Raw genomic sequence first — 13,301 nt, 5'->3', positions numbered from 1 at the left:
AAAAAAAGAGAAGAAGGAGAGTTTGAAGACCTACTAGGTTGAAAACCTGAAAGGGCGGGCTAGGAAAAAGTGAGAATCATTTTTCTTGCTAAGTCAACAACCAAAGAGGTTGGCTTATGCACAGTAAGGGTAGCGGTTTGCTAGATCGAAAAAGTCAAGAAGGCAATTTAGTCAGCAGCAAGAACTTCCCATGAAGAAAGAGCTAATGAGTTGTAGAAGGAGTTCCTCAATCGTGAAGAACTCAAGAATGTAAGCAGTGCAAATGAAATTTGAGACAGGTGGTCTGCGAGGCTAGAGACCTGGAAAGCAAGAGTCATGAGTAATTGCAAAGAGAGAAGTTAATCAGATGGAGAAGCAGTCTTCAAACAGAGCAGGATCCCGGAATCTGAGTAGTATCGATGAGACTTACTTTGATACCCTTCTAAACTAGGGACATTAAAACTGAGCAATCCGAAGGGGGCAATGACCACGACGGAAATATCGATGGAGGAAATTAGTGCCTCTTGACATGGTTTTCGAGATTACTCTGAGAGCGGCTAGCCTTACCCTAAAAAAAACAACACATCAGATCTAAAGGTGAATTAAAAGTGAGTCAAGTCCTTTGAATAATCTGAGTCTTCTTTGATGGAGTCATTGGAAGTCTATTCCTCATTCATAATCGTTTTCTTTCAAGGTCAAATTGTCTGGCACTGGAAGAGCGAAAGTACACCTTCCAAAATGCAAAGAAAATTCAAAGTGAATCCTGGTTGGGAATCAAAGAAGGGGTAAGAGACATCTTGTTTAGACCTGCTAGAGACATCAAAGTCTCAAGCAGTGAGGAAAAATAGAAGAGATTTTCTGACTCAGCCATCATGGTGATTGTCTTATTCCTTCTTATATCAAAGGAAAGAACCTGTGCGACCTTAAGCCTTCACAGAGCGAAACACTTTTTCTTCAACCACCAGTGTACCACTTCTTTAAGACTCTTGTCGTGGAAGCACAACATACTAGGGGCATCTTTTATGAGTTGCGTCATAAAAGATATCAAGCACACAAAGGCAATCAATGCCAATGTCTATAGCAAGTTGAGATAAGAGAGGCACGAGTATATCTCAAGCTAAACCTCCAAACTTCTCAAACGAGTCCACTCTCTTGAAAAGTCAACTTCTCAAGAAAATCAATTTTCCAAGCGGAGTCTAGAATTTGCTCCCATAGCCTTCAATCCCCAGCAGAATACAGTTCTCTTGATTCAAAAAAAAAGAAAGAAGAGAAGGTCAATACCCAAAATGCCAGCAAGTTATCTGAGTCTGGTTTTCAGTAAAGAACTTATACTCCCAATTATTCTCGGCAAGAGATAGCTATTCCATCGAAAATCTGTCTAGTCCTTCAATTGAGAGTCTGTCTCACTATTCTATTGAGAGTCTGTCTCACCATTTGATTGAGTTCTTTGACTCATTCACAGTCTCGCTCATATCCTCGACCTTTCGGTTCATTTGCAACCAGGTCAATCATTTGAGCCTTTGATTCATTTGCAGTTTCGCTCATATCCTTGACCTTTCGGTTCATTCGCAACCAGGTCAATCCTTGGAGCTTTTGACTCAGTCGTAGTTTAGCTCATATCTTCGACCTTTCGGTTCATTTGCAACCAGGTCAATCCTTTGAGCCTTTGACTCATTTGCAGTCAAGCTTTTATCCTCAACTTTTTGGTTAGTCTGTAACCAAGTCTATCTTTTAGTATCTGACTCATTCGCAGTCAAGCTAGTGTTCTTGACTTTTTGGTTAATCTGTAACCCAGTTAATCCATTAGCTTCTGATTCCGTCTGGTTATTACTTTTTTGGTTCATCGCAACCAAGTCAACGTTTCAACCTTTTTGGTTCATTCGCTACCGGGTCAATCCTCGACTTTCGGGTTCATTCGCAACCGAGTCAATCTCTGAGCTTTTTGACTTTCGCAGTTAAGCTTTTCGGTTAATCTGTAACTGAGTTAATCCTTCAACTTCTGATTCTGTCAGGTTATTACATTTTTGGTTCATTCGCAACCAAGTCATCGTTTCAACCTGTTCGGTTCATTAGCTACCAGGTTAATCCTCGACTTTTTGGTTCATTTGCAACCGAGTCAATCTCTGAGCTTTTTGACTTTCGCAGTCAAGTTTTTCGGTTAATCTGTGACCGAGTTAATCCTTTAACTTCTAATTCTGTCAGGTTATTACATTTTTGGTTCATTCGCAACCAAGTCATCGTTTCGACCTTTTCGGTTCATTCGCTACCGAGTCAATCCTCGACTTTCTGGTTCATTCGCAACTGAGTCGATCTCTGAGCTTTTTGACTTTTGCAGTCAAGTTTTTCAGTTAATCTGTGACCAAGTCAATCCTTTAACTTCTGATTCTTTCAGGCTACTACATTTCTGGTTCATTCGCAACCAAGCATCATTCCGACATTTTTGGTTCATTCGCAACCGGGCCAAAATCTTAGACTCTTTGGCTCATTCGCTGCCAAGTTTCTCACTGATTTCTTGATTCATTCGCAATCAAGCTAATCTCCCTGACTCTGACTCACTCACAGTCAAGTTAATCTTCCAATTCTTAGCTCATTCGCAGCTAAAATCAAATTCCTAACTTTCTGGTTCATTCGCAACCAAGTCATTATTCTGGTCTTATAGTTCATTCGCAAGTAGGCCAATATCCCTGACTCTGGCTCTTTCGCAGTCAAGTCACCTATTTGCTTTTCGGTTCGTTTGCAACCAAGCAAATTTCTGACCTTTCGACTCATTCGCAGTTAAGTCCATTATCTGATCTTCTGGTTCATTCGCAACGAAGATAATATTCCTAATTCTCTAACTCCTTCATAGTCAAGTTAATTATCTGGTATTCTTGTTCATTCGTAATTGAGCCAATTTCCAACTCTTCGAATCATTCACAGTCAAGTAAATGTTCCGATCTACTAGTTTGTTCACAATCAAGCTAACTTCTCTGATTCTTTGACTCCTTCGCAGTCAAGTCAATTCCCCGGCTTCTGGTTCAGTCGCAACCAAGCCAATATCCTTCCCGGCTCACTCGCGGCCAAATTAACCTTTCAACCTTGACTCGCTCGCAGTCAGCTCGTTTCTCTCCAATTTCCAAGCTCGCTCGCCGCTAAAATAATGCTTTCAATATTTCCAGCTTGTTTGTAATATTAAATAACCGCAAGTGCACGGATCGTTTAAATACGGGTCGAACTCAGGGAAGAGAAATCTAGTTGTCAATCCTATTCTTTTACCGATTAGAATACTAGCTATGATATATTATTGCTTGGAATGGACTCAAGATTTTCGTAGACTTAGACCTCGGAGCCAACACTATATATAAGCGTATATTCTATTCAATCTAAGAATTGAATTTAACTAAGATCTTTTTTATTTAAAATCCTAATTTAGGCAAAGTGTACCAAATTTTAATGATCTCTATTAACTACTTATCTAATTTAATTAGAAAACCAAAATTCTAAAGGCCTAAGTTAATTGGAAAATTGCAAAAGTAATTTGGAATAGTGTAAAAATCTTAATTCAATATAAAAGATTACTTAGGGTTAGAATCCACCATGGGTTTGGATTAGATTGATTAATTAAAACAACTCTTGAATTGGGTTGAAAATTCGATTAACTAGTCAATAAGGAATAAGATGAAAGGGATGTCATTCCTTATAAGTAATTAATCAAATCCATTCTCCAATGTACATTGATTATATAGAACTTTATATTTGTTAATCAACAATCATTCATACGAAAGGGAAAAGCCAATGGCATGAATGATTGGGATTTTCCAAACACAAAATCCTACACAAATTTTCAATTGAGTAGATTGAATTAATTATAAATATTTCTCCTTCCCCGTGGCTTAAACTAAACCCTAAGTAATTAGGATTTGGTTATTCATGAAGAAGTGAAGAAAAATAAAAATAAAAGAGATAGATGGGAGAAAGAGTGCCATATATAATTACTTGAAAAGAAAACTAAAAGAAAAATAAACTCTCCACTAATTTGAATTGAAACAAAAGTACATCAACTTGAACTTGAAAAAAAATAACAAAAATAAAAAGAACTTATTCTTTTTCTCCTCCAATCTTTGGTTGAATCTTCCTCCTCCAAGCTTTAATGTCATATTGAGTTTGAATGGTGGATGATGATCCTTGGTTGAGAGTAGAAAAGAAAAAGAACTTGAAAAAGAGCAAGAGAGAACAAGAAAACCTAAAAGAAAGAGCTTGAGAGTGGCAGAGAATTGTGTAGAGAATAATAGAGAACAAGCAAAAGCATAAAGAGAGCAAAAGTGTGTGTAGAAGAAAAAGATAGAGCCTTCTTCACTCCAATATGTAGCTTTCTTCACCTTCTATTTTCATCTCCAAGGAAAGACGCAATCTTGGCATCTTTTTGTATTTTTGGCAACCCCACCTGTCTTTGGTAATTTGGGAACTTCCACTATTTGTTTGTAATTCCACCAACTTCTTCTTTTCTTCTTTAAAATTTCACCAACTTTGACCTTTCTTTGGTAACTTTTTCACCACTTTTATTGACTTTTTCTCCTCCCTTACGTAGAAATGGGTGGGCTTTTGGCAACTTTCGTTTCTTCTTCATAGTGGGTCCCACTTATATTATATAGAATAGCAATACAAGCTAATTAGAAACTACTGTTTTTTTTTCTTCAACCCAAAACATGGAAGAATAAACATTCCAAATGCGGTAGTTTATTTTCCATAGCAGTTTTCTTCAAATCCCATGTGGGTCCCACTTTTGTTTAATATATATATATATATATATATATAAAACACAAAGAAAGGGAGGCCAAATTCGGTGGTTTTAGCAAGATGCCAAAATATCAGTGAAGTTCTTGCTTTCTTCCTCTACTTTCGTGGGTCCCACTTTTGCATGTATGTATATGCATTATATATAAAATTAGAAAATGCTATTTTCTAACAAAAGGGAAACGTGGCTGCTATGACTCGCTTTTAAAGACTTTCCAAAAATCCAAATGGGACCCACTAATGATATTGACCACCCTTCATGGAATTTACTACCTCCCTCTTCTCTTTCCAGAGTGATAAAAGCTCCTATTAGCCAACTCTCTCTAAATCGCTTCTATAGGTTGATCTAAACCATCCAATTGATGGGCCAAGAAATAAATGGGCGTGTCCTCCAAATCCTTTCCCTAAGATGATTCAGACCATCCAAGTGATGGGTTCCAATGTGAATAATTCTTGCTCCTCAAATTATCTCCGTAGGGTGATCTAAACCACTCAATTGATGGGCCATGAATTAACGACGCTCCTAGATAATTCTTGTAGGATAATCTGAACCGTTCATATTATAGGTCACAATCTAAATGGACCATACCTTGTAAATTAATTCCATAGCTAATCCGAGCCATCCAAATTAATAGTCCATCATGTAACTTGATTGCAGCCCCTGAATTGTTTAAATTTTTAAAAAAGCATATATAGAGGCACATTAATCATCTTGTATAGAATTCGGCCACCATTGGAGATTGGTTATTTCTTTCAGTATTTGATCTCTTTGGCTTCAAATTTATCCATCTTCCCAATATAACCCTGAAACACCAAAAATACACAAAATACCTTAGTAGCACCGCTTTAATTATCAAATATGCATGCTTTAGTACCTACAACTCACACATAAATGTGCTCATCAGATTCCCCCATACTTGAACTTTGCTTGCCCTCAAGCAAACAAGAAGAAAAATAAAGAAAATAGAAACAAAACAAAATAAAATCCTAACTCACTTTCGTAGGAATCACGATTGCACTTAGCACGTGCAACCAGGCTTTAAACCCCTAGGTTACCCTAGTGGACAAGTTTTGTCTCGTGAGTGTTTGCAGTGAATATACACACAAAATTCTAAAAATAAACTTTTCTTTCCAAATCTCACTATAAAATAAAGCCAAAAATTTCTAATCATTTTTCTTTGATAAATTACTCAAAATAGAAGAACAAGAATACCCATATACTTAAACTTTGCATCCTATCCCAAGTTGGAAAAATTAGAAAAATATTTTAATCAAGGAATCCTCTTTTGAATTTGTCCTACTCTTCTCCCTTAAATTTGATTCTAATGTAATCATACCATAAAAGAAATTTGAGTTCGCAACTTAATAGACGAAAATGCAAATTTATATGGTCTACCACACTTTTCACTTTTCTCATACTTTCTAAGAATAGAACTCACTTTTTTTTCTCATTTTTTTTTTTTTGGTAATCTTCTACTGGTTTTGGCGTGAATGACATGCAGGGCATGCACCAGACACCTAGGCTACTAAGTAGTGTCCGACTAATCTTTGATTTCCATATATCATAGACATTGATGCATATGAGTTCAAGCTTTACCTTTGATTATGTGCAATGCTTTGATTCATTAAGCTTTCTAATTGACCCATGTATGGAGTTTTCAGTCAGTTGCTCTCAAGCCAGTTGGCTTTAAGGAACTAGGCGTAAAAACCCTTCAGACTTAATAACTCAAGTCAAAAAGGCTACAAATCAAAACTATAATCAAGAAGCAAACTTTCTAAAAATAGTTCTTTCTTTCTTTTGTTTCAACCTTTCTTTCCTTTTTATCCATACCGTATAAAAAGCAAGTTTCTATTTCTATTTCTTATTCAAATTCTTTTAAAAGAAAGATTCCAAAAGAAAACAAAACTAAGAAAGGAAAGTATTCTTTCTAATTTTTTCGGATTCCAAAATTAAAATATCCACTAACTTTATTTCTTAAAATAGGAAAACAACTTTCTTCCTAAGAATACCAAGTTCTTTCTAATTTGATTGAAATACCAAAACCAAAAGGAAAAGAAACTTTCTAACTTTAAATTATAGAAAAGACTAGAGAAGGAAAGTTTCTAAAAGCTACCCCCCATACTTGAATTTTGCATTGTCCTCAATGCGCTAAAAATAGAAACAAAAATATGAGGACTAAAAATAGAAATGAGGGTACGTACCGTATTTGTTTAGGCATGATTCGAATAGGAAGGTTAATGGAAATCTATGACCTCTTCCATATCCGTCTTTGACAACTCAATAAATGGCTTTAATCTTTGACCATTAACTTTAAAAATCTCACAATTGCTTGGATTAAGAACCTCGACCACACCATGAGAGAAAACTTTGTTAATAACATATGGTCCATCCCATCTGGATCTTAACTTACCTGGAAAGATATGCAATCGTGAATTGTAAAGAAGCACTTTTTCGCCATCTTGAAATGATTTTATCAAAATATGTTTGTCATGAAAAGCTTTAGTCTTCTCCTTATAGATCTTTGCATTCTCTTACGCTTCATTGCGCAACTCCTCCAATTCAGAAAGTTGTAATCGCCTTTGAACACCTGCAGAAGACAAATCAATGTTTAGTTTCTTAATAGCCCAAAAGCTTTATGTTCCAATTCAACCGGGAGGTGACAAACTTTGCCATACACAAGACGGTAAGGAGACTGACCAAGATCGGTCTTGAATGCCGTCCTATGAGCCCACAAGGCATCCACTAATCTAATGGACCAATCCTTGCGGTTTGGATTCACTGTCTTCTCCAAAATTTGCTTAATTTGCCTATTTGAAACCTCCACTTGGCCACTCGTTTGAGGATGATAAGGGGTGGCCAACTTATGAGTAATACCATATTTCTTCATAAGACCTCCAAACGGTCTATTACAAAAGTGTTTACCCCTATCACTAATGATGGCACGAGGTGTACCGAAGCGCGAAAAAACATTTTCTTTAAGAAACTTGACCACCACCTTGTGGTCATTGGATTTGCAAGCAATGGCTTCAATCCATTTTGACACATAATCTACACCTAACAAAATATACAAGTTTCCAAAAGAGTTGAAAAATGGTCCCATAAAATCAATACCCCACACATCAAAAACTTCAACCACTAAGATCGGGTTGAGGGGCATCATATTTCACTTTGTAACTCTTCCTAACGACTGACAAGATCTACATGCCTTACAAAAATCAAAAGCATCCCCAAAAATACTTGGCCAATAGAAACCACATTGTAAAACTTTGTGCGCGGTTTTCGTTGCACTAAAGTGGCTACCTGTAGACACCCCCATTTTGCTCCACTCTAATCAACAAAGAAATTAATGTTTTGCTATCAGTCTTTTTCAGTGTTTTCTATTCCCATGTCCACTCCCTATGTTTTCTCGATCTTTTCAATTATTTCTGCCGTATTTCGCATTTTTTCGTCAAGTGTCGAGAAGAGTTATTCAGAAAAATCCAAACCAGAGAGAATTGGGACCCGTTTGGTGGGCCCGCATTGAGCATTTGAATTAAATTTGGATCGAGAAAGTTGGCCCATATAAGAAATATCCAAGTTATCTGTGGAGTTTTATTATGGATGTTAACAATCAAAATTTATAGGAATAAGCGTGCCCAACATGGAGTGGAGTTCACTAAGTTGAAGCAAGCGGACCCGCCTAAATTTTCGATGAATGGATCTCATGGAAAATTCGGCCAAGGAATAGGCCTGGCGTTTGGTTGAGGGATTTAAAATGGAGTAGCCCACTAAATATGCATGGGGCCCACCCAAGGTAATTCAATCTTATTCTTCGGGGTCCGTATTGAAATCTAACGGAAAAGATTTGTGGGCCACCAATTAAACAATATGGAGTGATTTAAGACGTGGTGTAACCGATCCACATTGCAGCCTATCAATTGGACGGCCAAGATCAGCTTGCGACAATGAATTAGAAGAACGAATCATTTATTCGGTAGCCCATTGAAATGGATGGTTCGGATCATCCTATGAACGATCTATAAGAAATGATTTATTGAGCATATCCCATTAATGACTTGTTAATCGGGTGGTTCAGATTGTCCTATGGAGTGGACCCCACCATTTTCTTAAAATGATAGTAATAACAAGGCAAGATGTAGGAATTAGCCATACAACGTGGGACCCACTTGGGATAATGCCGAATTCAAGAAAGTGAATTCCCATTAAGTGTTGATTTCTATCTAAAGGGGATGGAAAGAAGGCATATATATAAGGTATTTTTTGAAAGAGGTCACAATTGGAATCTTTGCATGAGGCAACCCACGAAATTTCTTTTTGGGGGAGGTGGCAGCATAAGGTAAGAAAAAAAGAAAAAAAAGAAACAAAGGAGGAGGACAGCAACTCTCTGGCAATAAAGAAAGATGATATAGAACACAGCATCTCTCTCTAGAACATCTCGGTTATAAGAATGAGACCGAGAATACGGTAACTCTGGTTATTTTTTGGTTCTCGGAACAGCGGCTCAAAAAAAAAAAAAGAGGAACGAACAAACAGAAAAAAAAAAGAGAAGAAACAGATGGTTCTCTGATGTTTTCCCTCTCCCCTTCCTAGCTTCGGTATCTCCCATGTATCCTTCCCCTCAGCAGCCTTTCACGTCTCTCATAAAGTAAAAAAAAAAAAACTCAAAAACAGAGTACTGCATCACTCGGTCTTTCTTTTCTTCAATCTATTCTTCTGTTGATCTCAGACCCTCATAATCTCTCTCAATCTCGGTTTCTCTATCTCTCTATCACCTTATATATATATCTCGATTTGTTTTTATCGCTCTCACACAGCCGAGGCTCTGTTTTTTTAAGAAAAACCAAAAAAAGAGCACCGTGCCCTCCCTCTCTCTGTTTGTCTTAGATTTCTCTTTGTTCTCTCAATCTCTTGATTTCATCCCTCACAATCTCTCTCAACCTCGGTTTCTCTATCTCTTTATCACCATCTCTTTCACTCTCTCTATATTTCACTCTCTCTGCACTCTATCTCTATATTTCTATATATCGGTATTATTCCTTCTTTATCCCTCTGTCTTGGTTTCTTTCATCTTCCCACCTCTGTCGTTCCTCTCATTGCCTCTCCCTATTACTCTCTCTCTCTACACAGTGGGGAAGGGAAGCAATAAAAAAGAAAGAAAGAAAGCGTGATGGAGAACACGTCGGCGGGATTTTTTCGGATTCTTCGGCTCTCGGATTCGGCGAGGATCTCGACCACAGGTAGGTGCACGATTCTCGGATTTTTCCGGGATTATTTGGTATTTTTTTCGTATTTTTGCATGGTTTTTAACATTTAATTGAATTTAATTCAATACTAAATGTGTGCTCAAAATCATAATCTACATGAGTGTTTCAATTCCGATTTGTCTCGAAATTTAATACACTGATCTATTTAAATCGATTAAAATAACCATCGGATCGGACATTGAATCAAGGGATTTCGAAAATTTGAGTGAAGAGTGGGATTTTATTTAAAATAATGGCTGAGAAATTACAAAATTCGAAAAAATAGCTATCTCAGGATGATTGATTTTGTGGAATTTTAAATTTTTCTTGTGTTCATCACATTTGAACAAGATTAAGGGATGTTTTCCGAAGTCGTAATTTTCTCAAAAATCATGTTTTAAAAATAGAAAACTCTTCAAAAATATCTTTTTGACGAAGAAAAATAAAATATATACTAAATAGATTCCACAATTATTAAAATTTCGTGGGAAAATAATATGGTACTGATACATTCTACCATGAAGTTTTAAAGATTTTTGGATTTTGTTTGGTATATTATTTGATGCTTTCTTTGAAAATTATCAGATTTTGTGAGAATTTTTACTGACATCAGATCACAATTAAAATTCTCAAAATTTTTACAGTAGTCTTATATTTCATATTTCTTGATTCTGTAACATTTTCAATTGATTTGGATCTTATTGTTTAAGGGTTGTAGTGTAAATTCTTAATCTGGTCTTAAAATTGAAAAATCTGAAATTGGTAGTAACTAGTCTCTAAAATTCATGAAAATCTCACAGAATACTATGTTTACTTATATCTTATTACTGTAGAAATTTCAATAAATTTAGATTTCTATTTCTAGTAGTTTCTGTGTTATTTTACAATCTGGTCTCATTATTGTTAAATCAAAATTAAATAGGAGCTTAATGTAAAAATCTGTAAAACTCTGCTAATAAGCTACATACATTCCCATCTTGTTGCTGTAGAATTTTCAGTTTGTTTCGAATTCGTTTGCAATAATTTCACTTGTAAAATCACTCATATGTTTGAAATTGATAAATTCCATTGAAAATTTGAAATTAATTAAAAAATCATTATGAAAATTTCTAAAGAACTTTAAATTTCTGTCACATGTGCACTCCTTAATCCATTGAAACAGAAATCTTAGGATCTTTAGATTTCCCTGGTAAAATGGCAGGTGCATCCATAATCGTATCCCAATTGCAATCGATCTTTGACAATTTGAATATTTAAGCTATAACATGTTGTTGGCTCCGAGGTTACTGTCCACGGAAATCCTGAGATATGCCAGGCAATAAGGTGCTATAACCTAAATATTAAATTGCACAAGGAAAGAGCGCATGATTCCCTTCCGTGGATGCTATTCTAGGCCGAAATTTGTGAACCGTAGAACCTTTGGTATTCCTTAAATGTTCAGAAACTGAAAATCCTTGAAATCTGAAATTCATTAACTTCAAGAACTTAAATCGATTTATCTTGTGTCTTTCGGAACCATTGGATTATGGTTTCCGTCATAAGAACTATTAGAGCCTAATTTAGGAACACTTACGTCAGGTCGTGTCCTAGGTTTTAGGGAGTCTTAGGTTTTAGGGAGTCCTAGAGTTAGGAGTCCAGCCTCATCACGGACGTTTGCTATGGATAGCAACCGTGTCATAGGTCTAGTTACATTAGTCACTCAATCTTTCCCTATGACAAGCCTAGTAAACTAGGATGTAGGCTAACCTGCATTAGTCTAAGGGACAACTTGCATTTAGATAAGAATCATATAGCATCTTAGATGAAATCCTAGGATAATAAAATCCTCAACTTGAATTAAATAACTTCTCTTAAAACTGTTGAAACAGTCAATCCCGTCTAAGTCGGTGTCTTAGTTGAGTTAGGCATAAGTAGCTTAGCTTAGGTGCACCGAACTACGTCGACTCTGATCCAAGTGAGGCTTGGGTACGTAGGCAGCTTGGATACTTGATGTCACACCAATCACGAGTCGGCTCCACACATAAGTGGGGTTTTGTACATTAATCCTTAAATTAAAAGTAATTAAATCATTTAGGACTTTCCATGAAATTAGAATTTTAGGAGAACTTTCACTTAGATTGAATTCAAACAAATTAAGAAAATTAAGATACACATTTAGGAATTACATTGAAATTAGATCTTAGGATGCATGTCACATAGTTCGCACATTAATATAGAGTTAAATGTGCCATTTAAAAGAAATTCAAAAGAGTTAACTTTTGGAATTGAAGACCGATTATCAGGCAGGAATGGTGCATGTGGTGGTAACTCCCCATACCTTCCATTCTCGTAACCAGGTAACGAGTCTAGATTTCTGGTTAATAATGGGTCCTAGATCCCTCATCTAGGTGGCGACTCTGTCACTCTCTTTTGCGTGGAATTCGGTTTGCCTTAATGATCCCAAGTTCACGGAAAAGATGAATTAAATCACACCTCGCTAGGCTCGGCGGCTTACCCCTGCCCTTATGGGTATTGGGTTGCACGTTTGTTTGCACCCTATGGCTTGGTTGCTGCCTGCTTGGTTGGGTAATTAAAATCATTAATAAAAAGCACACGCCATTCGCGTGGGTACGAGAGACCAAGAAAGAGCGTGGCGGCGCACGCCTCACCCTTCTCGCGGGATCGGGTCCCACAGTTTGGCTACCACAGGCTTGATCATGGCAAAAAGATAGAATCGATTAGTGCTCATGATCGGGCACACATCGTCGGACAATCTGATCCGAACAAGTTTTGAACAAATGGGGATCATCCCAAAAGAAATACTTTACCTGTGAGTGAAACTGGTACTTGTCTTGGTTGGACCAATGATCCGGTGTAGCACCTGTAACCAAGTAATTCACAATATCTGCATACCATGGCTCACTAAAAATAGCAAACAATTGCTCATCAGGGAAGCTTTCATTAATTGGACCTTCATCATTATTTGCATTAGGAAGTCTAGACAAGTGATCGGCAACCAAGTTTTCCATACCCTTTTATCTCTAATCTCCAAATCAAACTCTTGAAGAAGTAAAACCCACCGAATGAGGCGAGCTTTAGCATCCTTCTTTCCAACAAGATACTTGATTGCCGAATGGTCGGTATAAATTATCACATGCGATCCAATCAAGTAGGACCGAAACTTCTCTAATGCAAACACAACCGCTAAGAATTCTTTTTCCGTAGTGGTGTAGTTGAGTTGTGCATCATTTAAAGTCCTACTTGCATAATAGATTACATGCGGTAATTTATTGAATCTTTGACCCAACACGGCTCCTATTGCAAAG

At 36.8% G+C, this 13,301-nt stretch overlaps 1 pseudogene; it reads right to left on the bottom strand.

The window, feature by feature from the left end:
* LOC143861331 (uncharacterized) overlaps window positions 1–13,301 on the bottom strand; it is a 67,509-nt pseudogene that overhangs the window by 52,568 nt on the left and 1,640 nt on the right.

Source organism: Tasmannia lanceolata, unplaced genomic scaffold, assembly GCF_043159265.1.
Source record: "Tasmannia lanceolata isolate RefF3 unplaced genomic scaffold, GAP_Taslan_0.1 ptg000037l, whole genome shotgun sequence".
NCBI lineage: Eukaryota > Viridiplantae > Streptophyta > Magnoliopsida > Canellales > Winteraceae > Tasmannia > Tasmannia lanceolata.
Note: the sequence above shows the minus strand (reverse complement) of the source record. Positions and strands in the feature narration are given on the sequence as shown.